Source organism: Anguilla rostrata, chromosome 16, assembly GCF_018555375.3.
Source record: "Anguilla rostrata isolate EN2019 chromosome 16, ASM1855537v3, whole genome shotgun sequence".
Classification (NCBI taxonomy): domain Eukaryota; kingdom Metazoa; phylum Chordata; class Actinopteri; order Anguilliformes; family Anguillidae; genus Anguilla; species Anguilla rostrata.
This window is the reverse complement of record NC_057948.1, coordinates 7,242,762-7,267,904: the sequence shown is the minus strand read 5'-3', so window position 1 is coordinate 7,267,904 and position 25,143 is coordinate 7,242,762. Positions and strand designations below refer to the sequence as shown.

The 25,143-nt window shown below is 47.2% G+C and overlaps 2 long non-coding RNA genes across 2 annotated transcripts in view; both read left to right on the top strand.

The window, feature by feature from the left end:
• Positions 1-4,838: 4,838 nt before the first annotated feature.
• LOC135241690 (uncharacterized) overlaps positions 4,839-25,143 on the top strand; it is a 26,393-nt gene continuing 6,088 nt past the window's right edge. Inside the window, exon 1 of the long non-coding RNA XR_010326087.1 lies at positions 4,839-5,351. This is a non-coding gene — a long non-coding RNA (uncharacterized LOC135241690). The remainder of the gene's footprint in view (positions 5,352-25,143) is intronic.
• The window catches only part of LOC135241688 (uncharacterized), a 7,007-nt gene continuing 3,202 nt past the window's right edge, over positions 21,339-25,143 (top strand). The window contains exons 1-2 of the long non-coding RNA XR_010326086.1: positions 21,339-21,528; positions 21,798-21,834. This is a non-coding gene — a long non-coding RNA (uncharacterized LOC135241688). The remainder of the gene's footprint in view (positions 21,529-21,797; positions 21,835-25,143) is intronic.

Genomic DNA, 25,143 nt, shown 5'->3' with positions numbered 1-25,143 from the left:
ACCGCTGCGTACGGCGAGAGAGCGGGCGTGCGTATAGCGGCGTCTCGGGTAGCCGCGCCGCTGCGCTCGCTCTGTGCAGCGCTCTGCCTGGGGGGTGCGTGTGTGTGTGTGTACATGTGTGCGTCTGTCTGTGGGTCTGTCAGTCTGTATGTGCGTGTGTGTGTGTGTGTCTGTCTGTCTGTATGTGCATGTACATTGTGTGGAGTGAGTGTGTGCGTGTGTGTCTATCTGTCTGTCTGTCTGTATGTGCATATACAGTGTGTGTCTGTCTATATGTGCGTACACAGTGTGTGGAGCGACTGTGTGTGCGTGTGTCTGTCTGTGTGTCTGTCTGTATGTGCATATACGGTGTGTGTCTGTGTGTCTGTCTGTCTGTCTGTCTGTGGGTCTGTCAGTCTGTCTATATGTGCATATACAGTGTGTGCGCATATGTGGTGTGCATGCATGTCTGTGTATGCTGTGTATGTGTGCATCTGTGTGTGTGTACGAGGCATGCATGTGCAAGCGCGTGCTTGTGTGAGTGTGTGTGCATGTGCGTGTGTGTGTGTGCGTATATATGTGTGTTCATGAAAGGAGGTGCCAAGAATACTGTGTAGAGTGTTTATGTTGCCCTAATTGAGCTTTTATTATTGCAATCTGGAGTTCATTTGGCCCGAGCTGAGTGGCTATGAAATAAGTGAGGAAATCGGACGGGATACAGAATAATGTGTGGCCGTCCTGTTCTCTCAATGTGCCCATGTGTTACAGATTATTACTCCATATTTCCAGAATTTTATTACTGCCTATCGGGTTACAGATTCATAACAGAGCCCGATAGCTTGAAAAGTAAGCGCTTTGATCTTTGGTTCCACATATCCCGCGCTCAGTCCGTCTGTGGATATTGACAAACAGCGACTTCGCCACATGCCGTGTCTCCAGATACTATTGGCTGCGTGACACTTTGACCCTCGAAGAGAAACCGGAGTGAATCGAATCATTCCCGGGGAGCTGAGCTTTCTGTTTGGGGCTTTATTGCCTTCTTCTCTTCCGAAACCGGCCGGCTCCACGGCGACACACTCCGTGGCTTTTCCGAGGGACCGTCTGCCGTTTGGGAATTTTTTTTTTCCGCAGTCCCACAGAAACGAAGTCGGTCGTCCCGGACCGACCAGCGCCCCGAATATTGCGCTGTAGTCTCAATGACCTGAGGCCAGCAGCAGTGAAGAAGGTGCTGTGTGTGTCAACGATGGTGCAGCCACGCCGGTCGTTCTTACCGCGGGTCATGTTGTGGCACAACCGCAAAAATTGCTACAATACGTTGAAACCGCTCTTGGATGTAAGCTAAAAGATAAAAAAGGGCCATAGATGTCACTTTTAACAACAGTCATGAGTTATTATTTTTTTGTTTCCCTTAAACTGAGAATTGCAAAATATTCACACCGAAAGCCAACATCAACTGAGAAATTAAACCACAGCGGAGGAGAACGGAGATTCCTTCGGCACGAAATCGGTTCGCTGTCCCAGTTTCGGCTCGCGAGCGGTCGGTAGCCGAAAGAACGTTCCGGAACACGCGGGCTACGGGCTACGCGCTACGCGCGCGCGTGACGGGGGAAGAGGTGAGAGGTAGGTAGCAGAAGGGGGGAGAGGAGCATGCTTACTCCGTCTAAAAATATCCCGTCACATGACCGCATCCCAATTACGCCAGTGAAAACGATGGGCGGCCAAAAAACGTATACGGAGGAGAACTCGTTATTGCTACCGAGGGTCCATCGGGAGGAAAACCTATATTTAAATACGTCCTCTGCAATTTGGCTTCTGATTATCCGAAATAAATTTCAAATTTATTTTTATTTCGCCGACAAATAGGCAAAATGCGTTTTTTTTTCTCCACCCTTCATAATTATTTTCGCTGCCCAGACACATTTTGGTTCCAATATGAAAACGTCTTCCATCGGAAATCTGCAACCGCCATTGTTCTGACCGACATTGGCTTATTTATCTCCATCTAATTTAAGCCAATTCAATTTGACTGATGGACACTTGCTCGTATTGCTCTAAATTGAACGCTGCAGGTATTTCAGGTGAGACCCGCTGCTGTCTCTCACCATGGTAACCGGCCGGCGAGTCGCGGCGGACGCCGCCCCCGTCGACACGAGGTCCGAAGGTTCTGAACACGCGTGTCCCGTGCTCGGCAAGGTTACGTACATCTGGTCGCAGTCAGGGCTGTGTCACTGCTAATAAATTAGCGGCCCCTGCCCCAACCATTCTTGCTCCTCTCTGCCTCCTCCCCTTTTTGTTCGTGAGGGGGGGAGGTAAACTAAAATAATCGCTCAACTCAACAGAATCTGTGTTGGTGTTCAGCCCCCCCCCCCCCAGGTCCTTTAGATGCCGAGAGTGAGGCCATACATCTATATAAAGGGGTGGGGGGTGGGGGGGTGTGATATATATTGCTGCTGCCTGGCTGGTGGTGAATCTGCACCGGCGGTGTCCGTGGCGACAGGGAGCACGCTCAAGGAGCAGGCAAGGTCACTAAGGGTGGGGGGAGGGGGGCGGGGATCTGGCACGGCCACTAATGGGAGAGTTCCTGCTTCGCACGTGATGCTAACGCTAATGCTAACCACGCAGCTCTCGCGGGTGTTCTGGCTAGAACCAGGGGCTTTTCGGCCTTTAGTAATCCAGGGGACCGACGTCATAAGTTAAAAGGGTTAAAAGAAATGCGTTTATAGTTATGAAATATTTCAATAAATATCTATATATAATCATTGCATATTAAGTCTGGCCATGGACCCCCAGGGGTCCACAGATCCCTTGTGGAAAACCCATCCCCTAGACCACAGAACTGCATTACAACTGGAACAGGTAATCCTTTTTTCACACATTCGGATAGTTCTTCCAGCTGTAATGCAGTTCTGTGGTCTCGAGGTGTAAGCCTGAGCTTTAAACTGCAGCTAAGCTTGCTGCAATTGACCCACGGAATTTACCCTGTTTATGTCCCAATTACAACGCTGTCAACACGAAGAGGGGAAATATGAAGTTAGCCAATCTGAGCGCTTCTAACCATTCATTTGAACAGAGAAGAGTGATGTCACACACACACACGCCCACCAACACACACTCACACATACACTCACATACACATACATCAGTGGTCTCCAGCCCTGGTCCTGGAGAGTTACAGGGTCTGCTGGTTTTGTTTTCACCTTAAAATCAACACCCAATTGAGACCCAAGACACCAGGTGAGTTGAGTGAACTGTGTAATCAACTGCTCTAATTGATTCATGAAGTGCAGAGTCACTATGAAAACCAGCAGACCCTGTAGCTCTCCAGGACCAGGGTTGGAGACCACTGACATACATGCACACATAAACACACATGCCCACCCACACACATTCACGCATGCACGTACGTGCACACACATACACTTCTAAGAACAGATACATCCCTGGAGCCCCCCCCCTCGTGGCCTCAAAGACTTGTTCCTGCGGAGCCCATTAGGGCTCAGGGCCGCCCCATTGCCAAAACATCTTTCCTTTTGAGGGCAGACTTTTTGCGTCCTCTATCTACCCCCTTGTTAAGTCCGTGTGATTGCAGTCAATTCAGGTCAATTACACAGGAATTATCTGGCTCTTTTTTTTTTCTTTTTTTTGGAGGTAAGCGAGGGGTATGATTTGCACATAAAAACTACGAAAACATGATTTTTCTTTCTGTGATGGACGGAATTGATTAAATGCACCAGCCTATCGATGCATTTTACTCGTATTTGTTACTAGCGGCAACTGGCTGTTATTTGTTTCTGAAACCTCAAGCACTTGTTAGGCCACTCGTGATACGGTTGTGTATGTTGTCCTTTCACTGCTGCTGCGCATGAGATATTAGTCCATTTAATAACTTAAAGTTTTTAAAACACTTGATCCATGATTTTTTCCCCCTCTTTTTTCAGTTTTCTGTGATTTTCAACAACTTCGCTTTGACTGCTCCATTTGCCAACATTTTCCCTGACAAATATGCCCAGCTATATTCATAATGTGATTTTATAACACTGCATGAACCTGTGATAAAAAAAACAACCTATTTCCTTTCTTCTCACTCGCTCCCTCTCATGTCATTTTCCTTTCAAAAATCATTAGAATTCATGGGGTGTCTAGTGGCGTAGCCCGTAGAGCAGTGGTGTCAAACTCGTTGCCATGGAGGGCCGTGTGTATGCAGGTTTTCATTCCAGCCTCAGATCTTGATTATATAATTAGTTAAATTATTTGCTGAATAGGAGCAGTTTGTGCACAATGGTGACCACGTCTATGGTGACCGATTGTCAAATAAAATTTTCTTATTCTGTGTTCAATGCAGTTAACGCATATGGCTGAATGAGTAATTGACCAATTAAGGCAGCATAATGGTTGGAATGAAAACCTGCATACACACGGCCCTCCATGGCAACGAGTTGACACCACTGCGTAGAGCACTGTCCACATGCTCATTACGAGCCGCAACATCGGCGGTTTGAATCCGACCGCACGACCTTTGCCACACTCTATCCTGTTCTTCCCATCTGTCTACACTGTTATGTCCAATAACACTGGGGGAAAAAGCCCAAAAAAATCATTAGAATTCACTTATTTTAAGCCATTCCCCTGGCAATTTAGAGTTCCTCTGTGCCTGGTTCAGGTGGAGGATGACTCTCCTCTTCTTATCTTGTCATATAAATTTGAGTAAGGCTGTGTCTCCGTCTCCAAGGAACATCACATATTGGCCGATGCCAGAAGTTTTGTCCTATTGCACCTGTTGTGTAGCCCTGAAGCCCTTCTCCACTCATGGACTCACCCGTCCCCTGAAATTCACAATTGAGGTCTGTGAGCATCCATAATCCACGAGCCAGAGGGATTCTGGGATTGGGCCAAGGTCTTGACTGAAAACCACGATTAGTTAATTAGTTGAATCAGGTGAAGACTGGGACTCCTGGCCTAACTAAATTCATCAGAATAAGCACTGTTTCTCATCATCCCTGCTCACCAACAGAGGGCAGCAAAGGACTGACCTTGCACTCACAATTTCACCTATTATGTAATCATTGTTCTCACCTGTTCATTGTTTGTCCGTGTATTTAAGTTCCTTCCTTTGCTAGGTTTTGGAGCCTCCCGTTCTGTGTTTGCCATTGTGGATTTTCCAGCGCCTCTTGTTGTCTCCCCCCTGAGTTCCAGTCCTTTTGTAGTCTCTCTGTACCCGTGTTTATTTTCGGTACCTGTGGTTAATTCCCCGTGTTTTATTTTGTTAATTAAATCACCGCTTCACACTTTTTTTTTTTTTTCTCCTGCTTGGGTTCGCTCCTCTGCACTTGGGTCCGCATCTCAGTCCCAGAACGGCCTGTCCCAGTAATGAGGTGAGCGGGCCTGGCTCGTCCTCTGCACCCTCCTGCAGCTTTGAGCAAAGATCACAGGCAGAAATGTAAAGATATTCAGCATTAAATCAGCTCTCATGGAGTGATTTTCACACTGATACATTACGTGATGCTTAAGAAACGTGGGTTAAATTAACACTTTAGTACTGTGTACTATATGTGCTCATACTCTTTGTCATCCATGAGAAACTAGTGAGAATGTTTTGATTGGGTAGTTTAATGAGCTTCTTTCCCAGTTTCCTCCCGTTTTTGAATTGCTTGCTGTACTGCGTACTGCTGTGTAGTGCTACACCACTAGGCGTACATTCTCATTCAGAGATGCATTGTTGAAGGCCCTTGTCCAGTCTTTTTTTGCCTTTGGGTAGAATAATTCCTATCTGTTAGAGCAGTGGGGAAAAAAACTAGGTTACATGCCACTTGACTTATGCAGGGCAAAGGGAACCTCAGGCACCAGGTGACCAAAACCTGAGTGACGAGGGCAGAGGGAGAGGGGCCTTCCTGCTCTCTTGTTTGTCCCTTGTAGGGGACACAAGTCTCTTGCCTCAATCTCAGGAACCATAGACTCTGCTATGTTAAAACCTACACAACAAGGAACATTCAATAAAATGCAATGATATTTCTGTAAATGTTCTGAAAGACGCATGTCAAAAAAAAAAATTCATGCAAATCTTAAGAGGAGCGGAGGCTAGCCTGGATTATGTTATGTACAGCCGCTCCGACACAGTACATAATCCCTTTTATGTTGGTATACATTTTTCACGTGTTTACATATTGGCTGTTGGCTGACAATACGTCTAATGCGGGGGTTCGTCTTGCAACATGTTGTCACATCTTGCAACACAAAGCACTGCACATCATTGCCTTCAATGGGTTTATCTGAGCAGCAGTAAGAACAGGAAAGGGCTGTTCTGAGCCGCCAGATGGCGGAACTTCAGTTTGTATTTCAGTTTGCTCCCTATTTAGCTTCCCCATGTGTTAATTGTATTATTGTTTTCAATCATTCTATCGTTGTTTTTCTTTGTCTCGTTATCCCTCCCTGCTCTGGTTTGATTGTGCTTTGAGTTCACCTGTGTCTTGTTATCTCTGTGCCTATTTAAGTTCTCTGTTTTCCTGACTCGGGTGCTGGTTCCATGTGTTTCCACCTGAGAGTATCTGCCCGCCTGTTTCTGCCCGCATTTCTGTCTGTGAGTTCTGCCCTGCCTGAGTTCTGTTTCCTTGTGTTTTATTTATTTATTTTTGGTTTTTGAAAATTCTGCTGTTTTTGTTTTTGAAGAACTTTTTGTGTTTTTGAAAGTGCCCTGCATGACCTTGTTTTCTGTTCCCTTTATGAGAGTAAAGTCTTTGGATTTGTCTTTTTGGAGTTCCTGGTGTTTTTCCAACTCTGCTTTTGGGTCCTGGTCCCCTGTTACCTGACATGTATGTGTGTGTGTTTTCTTGTGGATGCTGAAAATGATTTTTAAATCATTTTAAGCATGGTTAACTCTTTATATTATTAATTAAAAATTGTTACCCACTTGACACTAAGTTATTACGTTACCCAAAAAAATGTATTATATTTTCCGTTCAAGTTCATTGCATTAAGAAAAAAACATTATCGTATTTTGTTACATTATAAGCATGAAAGTTATGTTTTAACAAGTTACACGTAACAAGTCTGCTGATTGTTATCTGTTACAATTTTTCACTGAAAATCAGTATAAAGTGCAAATATCATACATAAGTCTTATAAAAGCCATGTTTTAAGGCACACCACACCTTGTAATTATCACAGGACTAATGTATGAAACAAATATGCTAAAGAACATTTCTCATAGCAGTCGAATATCTGAGGTAGGAATTTATTTTTCCTGAACAACAAATCATCCCCCATACATGCGCATATCCTTTCAAAAAAATTATCATTTCAATGAAAGGACTGAACTACTTTTAATTAACTTTTCATTAAAAATCGTGGCGGAGATGGTGGCTCCAATTGCTCTCAATTTACTGCGTATTGTTTTCCAACCTTTCTTCCATGATTTTGTGATTTATTTAAATGAAATGATCAAATTGAAGTACCATAAGCGATACAGGGACCGAAACCTAATTAACCATCGGCATTTCCTGTTGATGGAATTAAGCAAAGTAACAAGTGTGAGACTAATTGCTGTTGTTCACCGCTTCGGTCATGTCAAATCTCTCGCAGGATTTATAACTAATCTGAAATATTGTTGCTTTTTCCCCTCAACAAACTCTGAAAATCAACAGCCTTCTGCGTGCAGGCTATTTTTATCTTCTCTAATGAATCGCACAATGGTGCAATCTGCATATTCATTTGTACTGTAAACACCGTGAGCCGACATTAATGGATGTCAAAGTTAATTTGAGCTTCGGGAACATCAAAATAACAACCACAGCTACAAATCCACTTTAGCATTTGCCCTGATTAAACAGTATGGCGAATATGCAGGGGCTGCTGGGTGGCTCGTTCGGCTAACGCCGGGCACCCACCGCATGCGTAGCGTAAGCGGCGCGGCGCGTAGCGTGTCTACTCAGTCAGTTTCTGTTGATACACCCTGCAGTTTGGTACCAAATCCTGATTGGACCAGCCATGGCTGGTGACCCCCGAGGGCGTCGCCAGGGACGTAGGGCTGCAGCTGGTAGGGTTCTTGTCCCACAGAGGAGGAGAATCCAGGTCCAGAAAGTAAAAGTTCTCCCCGGTATTTTGTTCCAGTCACCTGGATTTGCTAATTAGCACAATTCTTCAGCCAAGAGGCAGACCTAATTAGTGAAATCAGCTGGGCTGAGTTCAGGGGTGGAAGGAACACACGGCAGGACTTAACTTCTGACTCCGGGTCTTTCCACCTCCTGTGTCCTGTGGTTCGAGAGCGGGTCGTCAGGGTGGTCGCAGTCCGTCTACCTGCACTAAAATGCACACGAGGTACAGTCCTGATAGACTGTGGTATGACCACTAGCAGGTCTTCTGTCCTTTCTCTGAATTAGCTGCTAATATAGCTGCAAAGAAACTGACCCACGAGTACTACTGAACATTCTAAATGGCTCATTAAAAAAACTGATTGAAGATGTATTCAAATTCAAATATTATAATAAAACAATTTAACAGTCTCTTAATACATGATTGACCCAGTCTGCAGTTTTATACATGGGCTCGTTGTGGAAATAATGTGAGTTGATTGGAAACTGGCACATTAAATCTAAAGTTAGCAGTGTTTGAAATGTAGGACTGGGAGAAGCTATGTTCCGTACATTATGTTCAGTGGTTTCACTGAGGTTGTGAGATATTTAAAGGATTTCTCTGTCTTATGAATAATTTGGCTTCGTATGGTTGTGTTTCTGTCGTCTTTTTAACCTATTATTATCAAAACTAATGGCGCCAACTTAGGATAGTATCTGCGCCATTGCACCATTTTATAATGCTGTCATTGTAGACTCAAATCTTGGACTTGTTTGTATAATTTTGCGCATGGGTGTGTGTACGTGTGTGTGTTTGTGCACGTGTGCCTGTGTGCAATTGTCTTTCATATAAGAGCCTGAGGTAACCTTCCATTTCTGGCTCACCAATGAGATAGGTTGATGTTTGATTTGTTTCGGTCTTGCTGATATACCCACTCCCAGCCGTAAATTACAAGAAAAATGATGTATTTTTGTATTTCTCAGTGAAATTGATTCACATTAATAATGATCGTGTGGAGTAGCCAGCATTTCTAGCACTGTTGCATCCTACAAATTTTTTTATTTTTCAAATGTAACATCCTCTTGGTGTATCAGCCTGTTGTATCATCATTTTTAGTCTGTCACTCAAGCTGTGGGGTTTCATTGCTTTCATTGCATCACAGGTTGCACTGGTCTCTCTCTCTCTCACTCACTCTCTCTCTTTCTCCTTTCCTCTTCTTTTCTCTCTTCTGGCCAATATGTTCCTGACACTCAGCGTTTCCGTCCCCAAACGTTACCCGATCATTGCAGGCAGACGAGAGCCATTTCGGCTCCAGGGGAAATTTATGTAGACTGTCTACAACGATGTGTCACTGCGTACCTTCGCAAAACAGAGGTGGCTTTTAAATAACCCCACACATGTCTCCCATAAATCATCGTAAATTCCGCGCCGCGAGGATTTTCCTGTCGCGGTTTTATTGTAAGGGGAGAGTCCGCCGTGAGAATCCGTTTCGTAACTGACGGCCGAGTTTGGGCCGCAGACTAGCGCGTCGCGCCGCCGGAGCGCTGCACAGCACGGTCTCGCGCAGCTGGCGCTCTCCGCGGCCTTTTGAGATGAGCGAGAGCGGGTTACAGCCGCCGCGAACGACAGCGGGTCGCTGCATATGAACACGTCATCACTAGATCGTAGACCGTAAGAAATCTGGATACTTGCGCAGTTCCTTTTTCTCGGTGCGAGATTCTTGCACGGGCGAATTACGCGTCCTTCTTTGTTCGTTCATTTCCACAGGGGCTCGTCAGAGGGGAAAAGTCCATTCATTTGCAAGAGTAGCCGAAATGATCCGGTCACTGTTAATCGTATCCAGATTGGAGACTGCACGTGATCCGCTTGAAAATAGTGAGGGTTCGAAAGTAGCCAACAAGCTGTTATGTCCCTCAGTAGACAATCTCCTTATGAACTCCACTGTGTCCTGTTCAATTTAATAAAAACTGCAACAGTAATAACCTTTGATTTTGTATAGGGATAAAAAACCACGCATGAATTATTAATTTTTCTTCTACGAATAATAATTAACTTCCCATAGTCTACACTCACATATTTGGTCGAAATGTTATTGTTTCAAAATCAAATAGTGCTTTTTCTTCTTTTTAATAATGGCTAGGCCCACAGCAACCTGTGACAGACAGTGCCTTCTTCGCCCCCCTGCGAGTTTGATTGAATGGAGGGTCGGTAATGGAAGAATTGCTTTTGTGCATAAAGGGGTTAAAGGAATTACATGTATGCAGTTTGAGTTTGGGCACCATAAAAATTACACAAAGGACAGATTTATTACTTTATGTGCCTCACAGTAATATTGCTTTTTTTTGTCAACAACATATTTTCATCAATGTTTTATTTTCACAGACATTTCGTGCTCCGATTCCACCTAACTGCGCTGCCCTCCATCTTGAATGGACACATTTATGCAGCTGCATACTTTCATTATTCATTTCAGCGGCTCCTTTATCCTTAAGATTCGGTGTAAAATGAAAAAGGGAACAACGCACTGGTTTTTGCTTGAAGCTGAGGGTAAAGCGAATTGCACTAAAATTGAATAGACATGGCCTACTATTTAAATATGGACTCAAATGAACTTCGTGCATCGTATGGAGAAGACTCAGAGGTCCGGTTCTGTTTTAGTCACCCTCGTCCCCTCTTGTTTAACTTTGGTGTGTCTGAGACAAGGGGAGCGGGATTTGTTACGGCGAGGTTACGAGTTCAGTTCGCCGGCTGTAACACTACGGACGAGCTACGCTTGAGTAAATACCCCACTTCATGAACAGATAAAACTTTGTAAGTTCTCCTTAAAAAAGGCCATCTGTCGAGCGCATAAATAACAGCAATATATGGTGCCCAGGATGAAACCAGCATCCCCCATTTTACTTTTCTAATTAATCAGCTGAAGGTTACAAAACGAGGCCAACGACAATCTTTTCTTAATTATGATTTATTCCACCTTTTCGGTAGAGGTAAAAAAAAAAAATCTTCCTTTTGTGATTTTCTTGGCCTAGGATGGATTGAATTCCAACATTGCGATTTCATTGTATGACAACCATACCTTAGACAGGTGGGTGTGAGACACGAAAGCAAGAAGGGGACGTGGGGACGTCGGCGCGTACCCATTCTCCCGGTTGCAATCTAACATAGCTGGGAAAAGCAGAACTCGGCACTCTGTTGTTTGTACATGTGTTTTTTTTTCGTCTTTCCTGCGGACGAAAGCGGATTTTCGTTTTATCTACTCGGGGGAATTAAAGAGCAGGATAAATCGGACCTGGCTGCTGACTCGAGCGTATCGTTTGCGCGTGTCCAGCGCTGATGACAATATGCCAGGTCTGCTTGGCTGGCGTCCGTCCGGTGCAGGTGATGTCGTGCCATCGGGAGATAGCGGGAGGGGGATGGGGGATCTTTTGATGCGCTCCATTCAGAAGTGTGGTTTTTTGTGGACTTATGAATTATGGATAAATCCGGACTTCCGCTCTGGTATGAAATATGCAGTGTTTTTTTGTCCAGGTCATTTCCTAATGTGCTGTCACGATGATTAGCTCAAGCACAGAATTCATTCGGTAACACGCACTCCAGCGTCACTACATCATCCCACCAAGACTCCCAAATGGTTGAAAGACTGTCATTTTCATGTTGTAGCGGCATTTTATCTTGACAAAAATATAAGGTTAACTTGCTCTTGAAGGTTAACACTGTCCTTGTGTAGGCTACATATCTGTCTGTACAGGCGTAGCTTACTGCAATGAATGAAATGGGAATTTCCTTCAGCGATTTTGTTTTTTAATTAGGCCACTGTCGGTAACGCTCCCTGATATTAATGTTCTTCCGCAGGCCTTGCTGAAGTCTCACAATGTGTGAGAAATGTTTTGAAAGCTCTGGGAAATCATCGGACTGTACGCCAAAACCTGTCTTGTCCTTCAGTGTCCTGAGTTCTGTTCATTAGTAGGCTACGCTGATAAATGTTTTACTCTGGTAGTAATATGTAAACCTTGTATAATATACGATGAGCGTAAAATGCAATAGATGTCACTTCTCGGCACACAAAAGGATTGCATGCGCAGCCTCGCTATTCTCCCCGGTGTATTTGTTTGACAGGTTGAAGGTTGATTCGTTTAATTGGCTGTAATTTATTTTCTTCGTCACGCTGCACAGGTATGGAAGCCTCCTTTAACCGAGTGACCTTCCGCGTAATTACAGTCGTTGTGAAAGTGTAAGAACGGGGCTGTTATTTTTCCCCTCTCCGTCCTGAATGGAAAGGCTCGTGACTTCTCGCCGCACCCTGGCCCCCTCTAAAACTCCTGAACGTATTATTCAACGACCACGGCGGTGACCTCACTGCACGCGGCGTTCCTCAGGCGACGAAGCCGAAAACATTTCTCCGAAGCTTCTTTAGCCCGATTTGCTACGGGCGTCGCCGTCACCTTCTGTACAGGTGGTGATCACAGTTCTTTTGTTCTCCATCTCATTAAATCAGGGGTGGCCAACCCAGGTCCTGGAGAGCCACAGGGTCTGCTGGTTTTAGTTTTTACTCTGCACTTAATTATCAATTATAGCAGTTGATTACACAGTTAACTCACCTCACCTGGCTTCTTCAGTCTAAGTGGTTGCTGTATTTAAGGTGGAAACAAAAACCAGCAGACCCTGCGGCTCCCCAGGACCAGGGTTGGCCACCCCTGCATTAAATCATCGCTAATCAGTGGCTGGCCAGACAGAAAATAACACCGCGGAGCCGCCGGCGCAGTCCGGCTGTGTGCTATAGCATTTATGCGGTTAGAGTTCGATTAACGGAGTTTTCAAGGTGTCAAACGTTTGAATCGCAAGGACATTGACCCTCTTTGTGAACACAGCGATTCCAAGAAAGGGAATGTAGATAGAAAAATCACTGAACGGTCACAACCGTTCTGACAGAAATCTAATATTTATTTGAACGGTTCTAGTCATATCTGTTTTTTCCTCGATATGCACACTGATGCTTATACTGGACACATTGCTTGTAAGTGATGTATTTTAGGTAAATCCTTATAATTTATAAAGTGCCCTTCTCATTCAGTTGAAATTTCTGTATATGTTGTGGTTAGTGAGTAGCTGTTTATTTGCAGGTGACTATCAATGTGTCCAAATCATTCTCACCTAGAGTTGCCAGATGTCCAGTTTTTGACCAAAATGTCCGGTTATCAAATTATTTGCACGGGTACGGTTTGTGGTCCCCACTGGACAATGTAATGTCCGGTCTGAGTAATAGATGGGAGAAATTTTCTCGTAGTTTGTGAAGAATCTGTGCGTCAGTGACTCCTGAGTCTGATGGAATGGCACCCTGGTCTGTTTGGAGGGGGAACTGACTCACAACTGGGACCCCCTGGTTTGACATCTCCTGAACTCATTCGCAACGGTGCTTTCATCTGTGCATGTTGTCCGGTTCTGACAAACTCTAAATCTGGCAACCCTGCTCTCTCGTGCAGCCTCTTTCCAGTTGAGAGAGAGTGACTCAGTATACCTGAAGCAATGAGGCATGGCACTCTGCACTGTCTTGCTGCAGCTTTGCCGACATGAATCTCCTGATAAAACAAGACCAGCTACTCTTACTCCCACTTCCCACCCCACCCCACCCCCACCATCCCCACACCACACCCCCTCTGGCCTGCGTATGGAGGCTGGCAGGGGGGGAGGCAGCTCGTCCTGACATCTCGTTAAGTCTTCCCTCCCTCCCCCCCCCCCACCCTTCCGCCCTAAAACGACGGCAATCAGAGCGAGACCCGAGCGGTCACATTGGCGCCGGTGACACGCCCCGCCCCGCCTCGCCTCGCGGATGAGAGAACAGCCCCCCCGTGAGCTTCGCTCTCGGGTCCGTTACGCTCGCGAGAAATACACCCGCGCTGAACATTCCGGAATTTAAAAAAGGAGGACCTCTGCGTGACACTCTCGCAGACTTGTCTTAGGGGACGCTCCGCGGAAAGTCAAACGGGGTTTGGGGACGGGGGGGGGGAGTAGTGCAGCGGGAAAGAGGAATCGCCTGACGGGAACAGTGCGGCTGCTCGCGGGACAAACGGATTGCTGTTGTTTGTGACTGGGGAGAAAAACAACCCCACTGGCCAACTCGGGTCGCTAGAGAAAGATGGGACATGGATCCTTGACTGACTAGAACCGTCTCATAGCACGGGTGACGCAATCAAATTACCCGTCATCCTCTGGGGCCGCCGCCACATTCGCCATTGCCGCGGTCCGGATTCGATCCGAAAATCCGGTCGGGTAAACTGAGAGGTTCCTGGGGAATGAAGCCCAGGGTTTATAGGCTGGGTAACGGTTACTTGTTCTCATTGGTGTCCAGTGTTGGGTGGCTGGGGACAGACATGGGTAATGTCAGCTCCGTGGTCCTGGCATAACTAACCCCCCCCCCCAACACCACCTCTCGCTGAAGCAGGACAGGGTCTCCTGCGGGACACGATAATAAGCCCTAAAAGTGAGTGTCTTTGAGCGGGGGCCATAAAGAGCCCTGGGCAGGCTGGAGCTCAAACACTTAAGAGCTTGTTTCCTCTTCTGTGACTCAGTGTTTGTGTGGAGGTGGGGGGGGGGGGGGGGTATTGTTGATCGAGGCCATAAAAGGGAGCTCTTTAGCGCTTTATAACCCCCGACCGCGGCCGCTCGCCCCCACAGACGGGCCGCTCTGACCCGCCGGCCGGCCGGCCGGCCTCCGACGCCGAGGGCGGGCGGCTCTCTTTCCGAGCGCGGGCCCGACCCCCCCGACCCCGCCGGGACTTCACAGAGGGAGAGGTCGCCCCTCCAAGCTTTTCGGAGCGCGCCCGAGGAGACGCTCCGCCGCCATTGCCAAGGGCTCCAGAGGGTGGGTGGGGGGGTAGGTCAGCGGGGGTGGTGCGAAGGCGTCGTCTAAACTCGGCCTGCATATCAATTTTTCCCCCTCCTTACGGAGTACACGGCGTTTATTAATGAAGGCAGCGGCTCGGCGGTAATGGGAACCGACTTTCCCGCTAATTGCGTAAACTCCGACATTAACACGGCCTAATTGGAAGCGATAAAACGTAAAACTCTACACCCCGTGTTCAGGTTGTTTTTTTAAGCACTCAGGCTCCTCGCGGAAAAAAAAAAATGAGGGCGACTTCTTCACCCGGGGATCCTCGGTTCTTGTGGGGTCCGGCTTCACGGGTTCATCGGAGACGTACGCAGCCCGTTTTACCGCCCTTTTTGGGGAAGGACGCCCCCTGGGCACCCCCCCCCCAGAGAGGCAGGTTACTGTCTGCAATGCGATGAAACCCTGCCGGTCCTCCCAGGTTCAGTTTGAAGGCCCCTGCTGTGTTTTCCTACCTCTCCACAGACGCATTAAGGACCGGTGCTCTGGAAAAAAGTGTTCTAGAATTAGCTGCCCAAAATAGAGCAACGGTGGCTTTCTCTCAGCCGTCCTGTGGGCCTGATGCTGGCCTGTGGCCTAATTTCACAGCACTGGACTGAAGGGCCTCCAAGACCCTTATGAGGCCTCTTAGATCTCCAAAAAAGCAATGTTGGTATGTTGGTACATTTACGGTAATGCAAATCCCTCGGCCGAAGACGGTCACATTAACTACACAGCCATTTTATGGCTGTCCCACTCCAGGGTCCTAAACCCCATTCCACCCATTTGCTTCTCCTCCATTTCATGTAAACAATTTTTGTTGCCTTCATCTCTCGTCCTACTGGAGCCACTTCCATCGCTGGTGGAGCCTGTGGAACTTGCGAGGACCTCTAGTGCTCTAGAAATTAGTTGTGTTCAAAGTGTTCTAGACTACGTACATAATGCAGTGAGAACCGACAACAATGGCTGCTACACTCAAAAAAACCCCCATTGAAATGCACTCAGTGGCCAGTATATTAGGCACCCCTGCGAATGCCAGGAGTGGATGGCCGCCCCCCTGACTCAGCACCCTAAGGCTCTCACTTGCTTTGTTCCTGAAGGGGGAGCTCTTCCTTGCCGGTGTGACCTTTGGCTTGGTTTGCAGGGACCTGGGGCCAAGGCCTGAAACGTCTGTGTAAAGTGCTTTGAGACACTGGTCCTCTGCGGCACGTGCTATACAAATAAAAACGAATTGAATAGTTTGTTTTTCCACTCCGATTGCAGTCGTTAGCACTGCGATGAATGGTCTGCTAGTGCGGAGTCAGCGATACAAATAGTCCGAAACCAGGCTCCAGCCTAGAGGTAGAAACAGTTTCCCATATTTCTGGAACCTTCTATTATATCAGCTGTCAGGCGATGGAGGACTTCATATGTCGGTAGTTTTCATGTGCTCTTCCTCGCTTTCATGTTACCCTAGCACCCCATCTGCGCCCCATTATCGCCCGTCTTACACGTGAACCCTGACCTTCCCTAACCCCTGCCTGTCCTCCCTTTACTGTTTTATCTGTTTTATCTCTCATATTTATTGGGTTCGGCTTGATCGTATTTGTTCCTTTTTTTGAAACAGCGTAAAGTACTGAAGCTCTGTAAAAATGCACGCCAGATAAAGTTTGCTTTGACTTGACAAAAAAAAAGCCAGCACTGAGATTCTTAATTAAAGTTTTCTTCTTCGCCTGCCGTCAGAAGATCTAAGTGGATATCACACGTGAAAAGAAACATAATGAAATGGAAATTAATCCACTCCGCGATTTATGAAATGCACACGTTTTGATGTTTTGAGCAAGGAGGAAAGAGACCCAGCAGTACTCCTGGCCATGAGGGCCTGATCTGAGCATGCCTGTGGCTGTGGGGTGCTGGTTCGAGCACCACGACCGTTGGGGGGGAAAAGGCCGTGACTGCGTCACCTCCGACTGTCCAGCTACTATCACACAATCCCGTCTTTCCGGGTGGGCGTTGCGCGCGTGCTGATTGGCTTTCATCTCAGGGTGGCAGTATGGCGGGGGGGGGGGGAGGGGTGGTAGGATGGCGCGGTGGGTGGGGGTGTCGGATGGAGAAGGCCTGTGAAGTCGCTGCTTATCGGCTTTAAAGTGCTAATTCGATGGAGGGGAACCCCGCGGCTGTGGAATCGAACATGCAGGCTGCGTGCTGATCGCAGCCGGTTAAAAAAAAGAAAAGAGAAACCGCAGCTTCTTCAGACCCACCCCCCCCTCGCTTAGGAACCGTGCCGCACGTCGCCCTGGCGAGCGCACTGCGTTAGCGCGGTGGAAACCACAGGAAGAGAGAGAGAGAGGGAGAGAGAGACACAGGGAGAGGGAGGAAGAAAGAGAGAGAGAGGGAGAGAGAGGAAGAAAGAGAGAGAGAGGAGAAGAGAGAGAGAGAGAGAGAGGGAGAAGAGAGAGAGAGAGGGAGAGGAGGAGAGAGAGAGAGAGAGGGAGAGAGGAGAGAGAGAGAGGGAGAGGGAGGAAGAGAGAGAGAGACAGAGAGAGAGGGAGGAAGAGAGAGAGAGGGACACAGACACAGGGAGAGAGGGAAAGAGAGATATAGGGAGGGAGGTGTTTCGGAGGGAGGGAGAGAGACACAGAGCGAGAGAGAGAGAGAGAGCGAGAGAATAAGAGAGAGAGAGTGAGAGGGTTCCTGTCCATAACCTTGCGTCGACAGTCGTACCACTTACCCCTTAATTGCATTACCTGCAGAGGAGAGGGTAATGGTAATAGAAGACCAAATGAAATGACATTGCTGCGCCTGTGCGCGTCTCTCCATTCACATGCAAATCTCTGCCTCCCATTACAGTGCGGAAGGGGGGGAGGGGAGGGAGGGGAGGGGGGAGGGGAGGGGGCAGGAATCGGGCTGAATTGAAATGTCAATAGCAATTTCTGGCGTGCGAGGGCCGCCCCCGAGTCAGGGGGGGCTTTCTCCTCCTGCGGAATATCAAGCAGAGGAATTAACCGAGCTGAGGGGGTGGATGGAGGGAGAGAGTGGGAGAGGGGGAGAGGGAGATGGAGAGAGAGAGAGGCGGAGAGAATCTAGCCGCCGATCCTGAGGGAGACGCCGTCCGTCTCCTGACGGCCGTGCTGAAATGCCGACGGAGCCGCCCGCTGCGATTCGTTTGGCGAGTGAGCCTCCCGGACGCTCTCTGGCGGGGGGCAGTGATGGAGAGGCTGGGGGGGGGGGTGTTTCCCCCCACGCCCCATGCGCCTCGGTCACCCACGGGGGGGGCGAAGGAACCAGCCGGCCGGCACGCCTCCCCGCCCCTCAGATTACACGCGTGGGGTCGTCGTTACCCCGTCGCGGGTCTGGTTTTTTAGACGCACCGCAGCCCCCCTGGTTGATACCTGGCCTCTCGCTGGTGGCGTGTTGGTTTCGAAAGGCGTGAGAGTTTCCGACCGGCTGTCTTTTTTCCCCCGATCGGCGACAGTGTGGAGGGGCATGTGCTCCGACCGTAGTCCGCAAAAAAAACCCGTTAGCGCAGGTTAGCGGTTGGGTGTTTTTCGGAATCGCATCTACTCCCCTTCGTTTTAAGGACGGGCTGTGTATCCGCGGGCCGGTAAGTGGTTTTCCGGGCTAGCCCGCTTTTCAAAAGCAGGTGCGCGTGCGACATAATGCCCCCGGCTGATTACTGGCAGCTCAAAGTAGCGAATTCCGGTTCCCCCGGGTTCCAAATCGCCACCTATGCGAGTTAATCATCATCGCAATCTATACGCATTCATCGGGCCCTTATCTACGGTGGCTCACGTGTGCCATATGGCTCCCCCCCCGCCCCTGCGCCATCCAAACCAATCAATGTTTCTATTTGCACAAATGTGCCCAACACGTGGCGTATCCAAGTCTCTCCGGCTCCAGGTTCTGTCCACAACGCTTGACAGCTGATCTGGGATCAGTTAGCTTGCCTAGCGCCCAATCCCATTTCCAAATGTTTCGCGTGTAACTTCCTGGTTCCTGGAAAGACGGAGCATGCCCACATCGGGCCTTTCTGATTGGACGTGTGGATTAACCCTGCCCTTCTGCTACAAAGACAGTATTTTCAAAAATATCATTTATTTTATTTTTTATCAAATGTCCCTGGTAGTGCACGTTTTTCTGCATCGTACAATCTGTGGATCTTGATATTGAGCCGAGACTCATGTCCCCTACAGGGGACAACAGTGAATGGCCAGGTCTCATGAGGATGTAGCTAGAGTGGGAAGGTGGGAGGTAGAAGGGGAGCGGGTGCGGGTTTAAAGGTTGAGGAGAGGGGCATATGTGTACGAAGTGTAGCACAGTGGGTAAGGAACTGGGCTTGTAACCGAAAGGTCGTAGGTTCGATTCCCGGGTAGGACACTGCCGTTGTACCCTTGAGCAAGGTACTTAACCTGCACTGCTTCAGTATATATCCAGCTGTATAAATGGATACAATGTAAAAGTTGTGTAAGTCGCTCTGGATAAGAGCGTCTGCTAAATGCCTGTAATGTAATGTAATGAAATGCATATATGTGGAGGGGGAGGGGGGTTAGAGGCGGGGAGGGCGGAGGAGCATCGTGATGGTCGTCAGGGGGCGGGCGGCTGACGCCGTCAGCGCCTCCTGAGACTAATAGGGCGATAATACGTCGGGCGGAGGTAACGGCCGAGCCAGCAGAGCGCCATCCCATCCTCAGGACCCGGACAGGTGGGGCCGGCCCCCCCCATCGCAGGGCGCGCACAAACGGTGACATCGGAGGCAGTGAAGTGTCACTCTAAGTTCCGGTGAATCAACGAGAATGACGGTCAGTCCCCTCCCACCCCCGCAGCCTCAAACCCCAAAATGAGTTTGATCGCTTATCCAGGCCAATATAGCTCTTCATTCAAAGCACAATACAACTGGGCCCTCGCAGTCGATAAACACTTTAGCCTTTTCACATTTTCGCATTATGGTGAAATAACTGAACAAACATTGTGCAGGTAACAAGAAAAGCACAACTCATTTAATTTGCCTGGGCGAGGCCAAAGCGCTACTGATTGACGCTCTGTATTTTTAATATAACGCAGGTAAACTATACATTACAAATCGACTGTGGTTTAGCGATACAGGTCAAGTGCTGATCAACGCCCTTCTAAAAAGCAGTGTCCCGGTTCTTCCATCTCTCAGATTTTCCCACCCCCAAAAACAACCTGGTTCTGCCTCAGCCCCCCCACCCCCCGACCCCAGGAATGGCCGATCGATCACATTTCATCCCGCGTCTGCCTTCTGCTCGCTCAGGACCCAGACAGAGCCGCCCCTTGAACTCAACCCCTCTCGCTTCTCTAAGTCATGATCCTGCTACTAACTCCACCACTTAACTTTTTCTTGGGGATTAAACCACCACAGTGGCCTCGTTTCTGGAAGTGCTTAATACCACGGTTCTAAATATAGATATGAGTTATGGGGATTGTAAAATATCCGGGAGAGTTTGACTAAAACATAAATCTAAAAGGTTATGATGAATAACGTCTCTTTCATCATATACTTAGTTTAAGTTTGGGTTTAATTGCATTCAAAATTTTCAAAAGTTTACATTTGCCCGCAGTACTGCTGCATAGCCATCTGCTAAATGACTACAGCACAAAAGTGATTATTCTTCAAACTATAAACAAAATTCTACTAATTGAAACTAATGCAAACACAGGTGTTACTGCAGTGTGCTACAGGACTGCAGAGAGAGGATGGGGAAGCCAGGAGGGTTGAACGTCAGGCTCGTGTTGGTTGAAATTTCCCCCTTGAAACAAGTCTCACTGGAAGGCCCAGCTGTGCCGCGGTACACAAGGGGTGGACAAGCACTCCCTCCCCTTTGTGCAAAATACAATGAAAATCCACCACTTGGTATTCTTGTAGTAAGCCTACTTTATTTTAGTACTGTGGCTTTACCATGCCGTTGGATAGGCATCAAATTCAAGCTTCGGCATCGTGGTGTGTAGCCTACTAAGCACTGTGGACAACCCCACTGGTGTTTGATTGATATGCGCATGTCCAAAAACTTGTTTCAAACAACGCGTCGCCCTGAGCTTTAATTAATCACTTAGCTGTGTAAAAGTCCCCGTGATGCAAAACTGATAACAGACCAGAATCCGCCTGCTCTAACCAGCAGGTACAACCACCCCGCGTTCCTCATTTGCATTCAGTTTTGTTCTTTCATTTACCCTTCCCTCCTGTGTGGAGCACATCAAATGTTATCCACGAAGAAAAAGACAGCTTCTTTAAAAAATAAATAAATAGATAAAACGGACTCGGAGAAATAAATGAATTTTTTTTCGAGGGTCTCTCGCTTCCTGGAATTGTCGTCGGGAGCTGCCGACAGCTGTTCCCTAATTAATCCAAATAATCAATGTGTGTAGGCCGGCATCTGCGCAGAGACCCCGGCGAGGATGCGCAACATGCTCTGCCTCCGGCCTCTTTATTAACGGCTCCCCATCACATTGCGGCGGATGGGGCTCAGCTCCGAGGCTGTTGTTTACAGCGAGTCAGACACGGGGGTTAGGGAATTCAAGCAGGGTAAAGAAAAAAGGGAACTTTCATTAACTATGTAGCCGACAGGAAACCTTGTCGACTTGGGCATAGCCTATATATTTATAACAGATGTTTGATGCACAAAAAGGTAGGCTACATTAATTTGTAACACAAGGCGATTGTGACTAAAAATCCCGATTAAATGTTAGGATGAAAGTTAAAGAATCATGTCTTTGATAACAGGAAGCTTAGACCGACTGAAAATGAACGGTGTTACGACTATAATTGCACTAAGTTAACACACGCAATTTGTAAACGTGTAACACCATCGTTTGTGTTTGTGTCTATTAATTCAAAGAATGGGTGCAAATGAACGCTTAACTCCTCTCCTTAATTCCTTAATGTGCTAAACTGTAGCCACCAGTTTTCTGATGGGGTCACAGTTCCAATGGAGGTAGGTTTCCTTCGACTGGAGAGTTGATTGTCCCTGTCATTTTCTTCCCGTTGTTTTCCTACAAGTTCAAAGATAGCCATTTATTTGATCGGTTTTTTACTTATAGTTTACACTTGTTCCTGTTTTACATGTCATTATGAAGACACTCAGGAATCTGCCAAGGAAGAAATTGATTTTGCTTGGCTATCTTTCTCCAGAACAATGTCCATCGAATAAAAAAAAAATATTCAGGAGATAAAATTAATGGTTTTCTAGCTTTTACCCAATAACTGAGATTGCCACATCTGTGCTGCCTGTGAAAGTTACTAATTAGCCCGTTAAAGAACTTGTAGATCAATCACTGTTTGAATTGAATTAGTCTCTTCGCAATCGGCATTGCAAGTAATGGAAATAAATCTGTTCCTTTTGAAAAATGAGACCGATATTTGCGACAAAAGATAAACCGCAGTCAGACTGTACCGCGACCTCTGTTGTTACCGCTGTTGTTTCAGTATATCAAAATCATTACTCTGATGTCTTTATTATATGGTTATTTAGGCGCAGAAGAAAAATGAAATGGCTAAACTAGGTAAAATGCCCCATTGCCGCTTTTTTTGCGCAGGTGTGTAAGTGTAACCCACTTGAGGGAAACTGCGGTGGGAGAGTTGCTCCTCCGCTCTCCACCAGCAGCACCGGTTTGCTGTGCGATAAATCAACTTGGCTAACTGCGGCAAGCAAGAGCGGGAGAGATGAGACGGTGAGCGAGGAGAAAACGGAGAACAGAAAACTATTGAGAGGGAGGGAGGGAGAGAGAGAGATAGACATACACATGGAAGTACACGCAGGCGGAGAGGGTGAAGAGTCAGACGAGGTCAGACTGCAGCTGCCTCCTCCTCCTCCTCCTCCCAGAGCTCCTCCCTGTTGAGGAGAGTCAGGGACACAGCGACCCCACCCCCCCACCACAGGCTGAGAGAACTGCCTTAAACCCCCCCGCTCCACAATTAAACCCAAATGAGATTAAATGGTCTCTGCACGGGACATCCCACCAATGGCAACAAAAGGCCTGTTGTAGTAGCAGCAAGGATTATGAACGTACGCGTATGTTAGCATACATACACACTGTATACAGTCTTTGTTATGGGAGAGCTTACTTCTAGGCCTTAAGCCTGACCCTTTCTGGTTACCTGGTTTCACCGATACTGCTGATGAAATAGAGACCCGGCATGTAAATTTCTCTCCCAAGAATTCCCATCAGAACTTCTTAGTTTCGAATTTAAATTCTTCCACAGCCGGAGCGCACTCCTCGTTTTGATGTAGAGGTCGTTTAATGTGCTCTCCGCGCAGTATTTCAGTTGGAAATGTGCATAAGTCATGTTTTATGAGTAGGGATGGGGTGGAGGGGTTTGGGGGGGGGGGGCGCAGGACTGACTGTGGGGGAGTATTACTCCTCCAGCTGCTTGAGATTCTAAATGTGAATCAGTCCTTTATACATCTCTTCGCTCGGCCTACTAAATCTGCTGGAGGCGGTGGTCCTGTGGAACTTCAGTGAGGACAGGCAGAGCACAACTTCTTTTATTATGAACCTGGCAGAAATGAAGTGTGGCAAATTGGGCGAGTGCAGCTCTACCAATCACGGAATATGATGATGGCAAACTACAGAACAACAGCCACGGTGATTGGTGGATACTTTCTGGCTATATGGTGGAGTTCTGCTCTGTTTCCTATGAGTAAGGTGACATCCCAGCTGCCTTATGCCAAGTATGTCAATTGAGTCTACATTTGATCCTTTGGGGAAATACTGCACTTTGGTCCCTGGTCTTAGCATCTGCGTTTGCATTGTATGTCACTTTGCATAAGAGCATCTGCTAAATGGCAGTAATGTATGCTATACTGGGCTCTTTGGGGGTACTAGAAGGACGTAGCATCCGCTAATCACCATTGCGATAACCAGGCTCCTGTGTCCAGCTCTATGAATATACTAATTATGAAGGCAGCTGTATTGTTCTCTGGCTTATTCAGGTGCCCTGATTGCTCGTTTTATATGTATTCCAAAAAAGAGCGTTATATTAATTTTGTACGCACCAACACTGGTTCACTTGTAGATTAGATCGCAATAAAATGTTTCATATAGTGACACCACAACAGTCTTCAGCTGCCATTCATGCGTTTATAAAGAAATGAGGCTAAGATTTCAGAGGGCTCATTAAGTATCTAAGGCCAGAAGTTGATCAATAGTGTAGTCAACAGACTACACTATTATTTAATCAAGTGTTTTCGCTGCAGGCGAGTCTTGAAGAGAACAGACAGTGCAAGTCATCATGGAGCTGCAGCTTTGGCACCATGGAATTTTATTGAACATCACCACCTCTTGCTGTTCTGTCTGTAGTATATACGTGCAACAGAATCCGCGGTTTACCACTGAGACGTGTGGATTTTTCGGGCAGCTGCTAACAAGTTGTCCGTTTCTGTTGCGTGATTCCGATGGTTCGGCATCAAAAAGAATGGATCGAGCCTCTAAAGTGGATCATAGATGCTGCATTCTCATCAAACTGATAGCTCCTCTTCTTCTGCCACTGTCAAATGTGCGCATTTGCACTGGCGTTGGCATAATGTTGCACCCTAGTTCGACAACTTTTTTATTTATTTTTTTTTTTTACTGCCGCTTGAGGAAGAAAAACCAGCTGCTGATGCATTGCGCAGAAGTGATCTTTCGGTGACGAGGCTGACTAAAACCATTCCCGGAGTCCGTACGTCAGCTCAAGTGCATTATGTTGTTGTTGTTGTTGACAGTTCATCTTGTCTGCAGGACTTCAGACCACCGACACTGGGTGCGAAAATTCAAAGAAATAAATTCTCAAAGTCATTTAAACTCACATGGTCCTGACACATAAAGCGATCGACGCCGATGCATGCTGATGTATAATTTCAAACGGAACGGAATGGAAATTAAAAGAACTAAATCAGGGCTAAAATCGCAATGTGTGTATTAGACATCAGTAGGCTACATTTCCTCATGGATTGTACTACGCCTATATGGCACTATGTGGCAGATTGCCTCTATGTAGTGGACACATTGCACGGACAGAAGATTTGAAGCTGCGTATGCCAACAGACATACATTTTGCTAATGAAGCATTTGTTTCATTCGCTCATGGCGGCGCTTGAAATGGCTTATTGCCATCTATTGACCAATACCGAAAATTAAAGTTGGTTAAATACAGAAGGAGAATGTCTCCTCCGAAAATCGCCAATCGATACAGGCCAGTCAGTGTACTCTACTCTCCCCCGCTGTATCCTCACAAAGCTCTCGTAAAGGGAGCGATCAAGCAA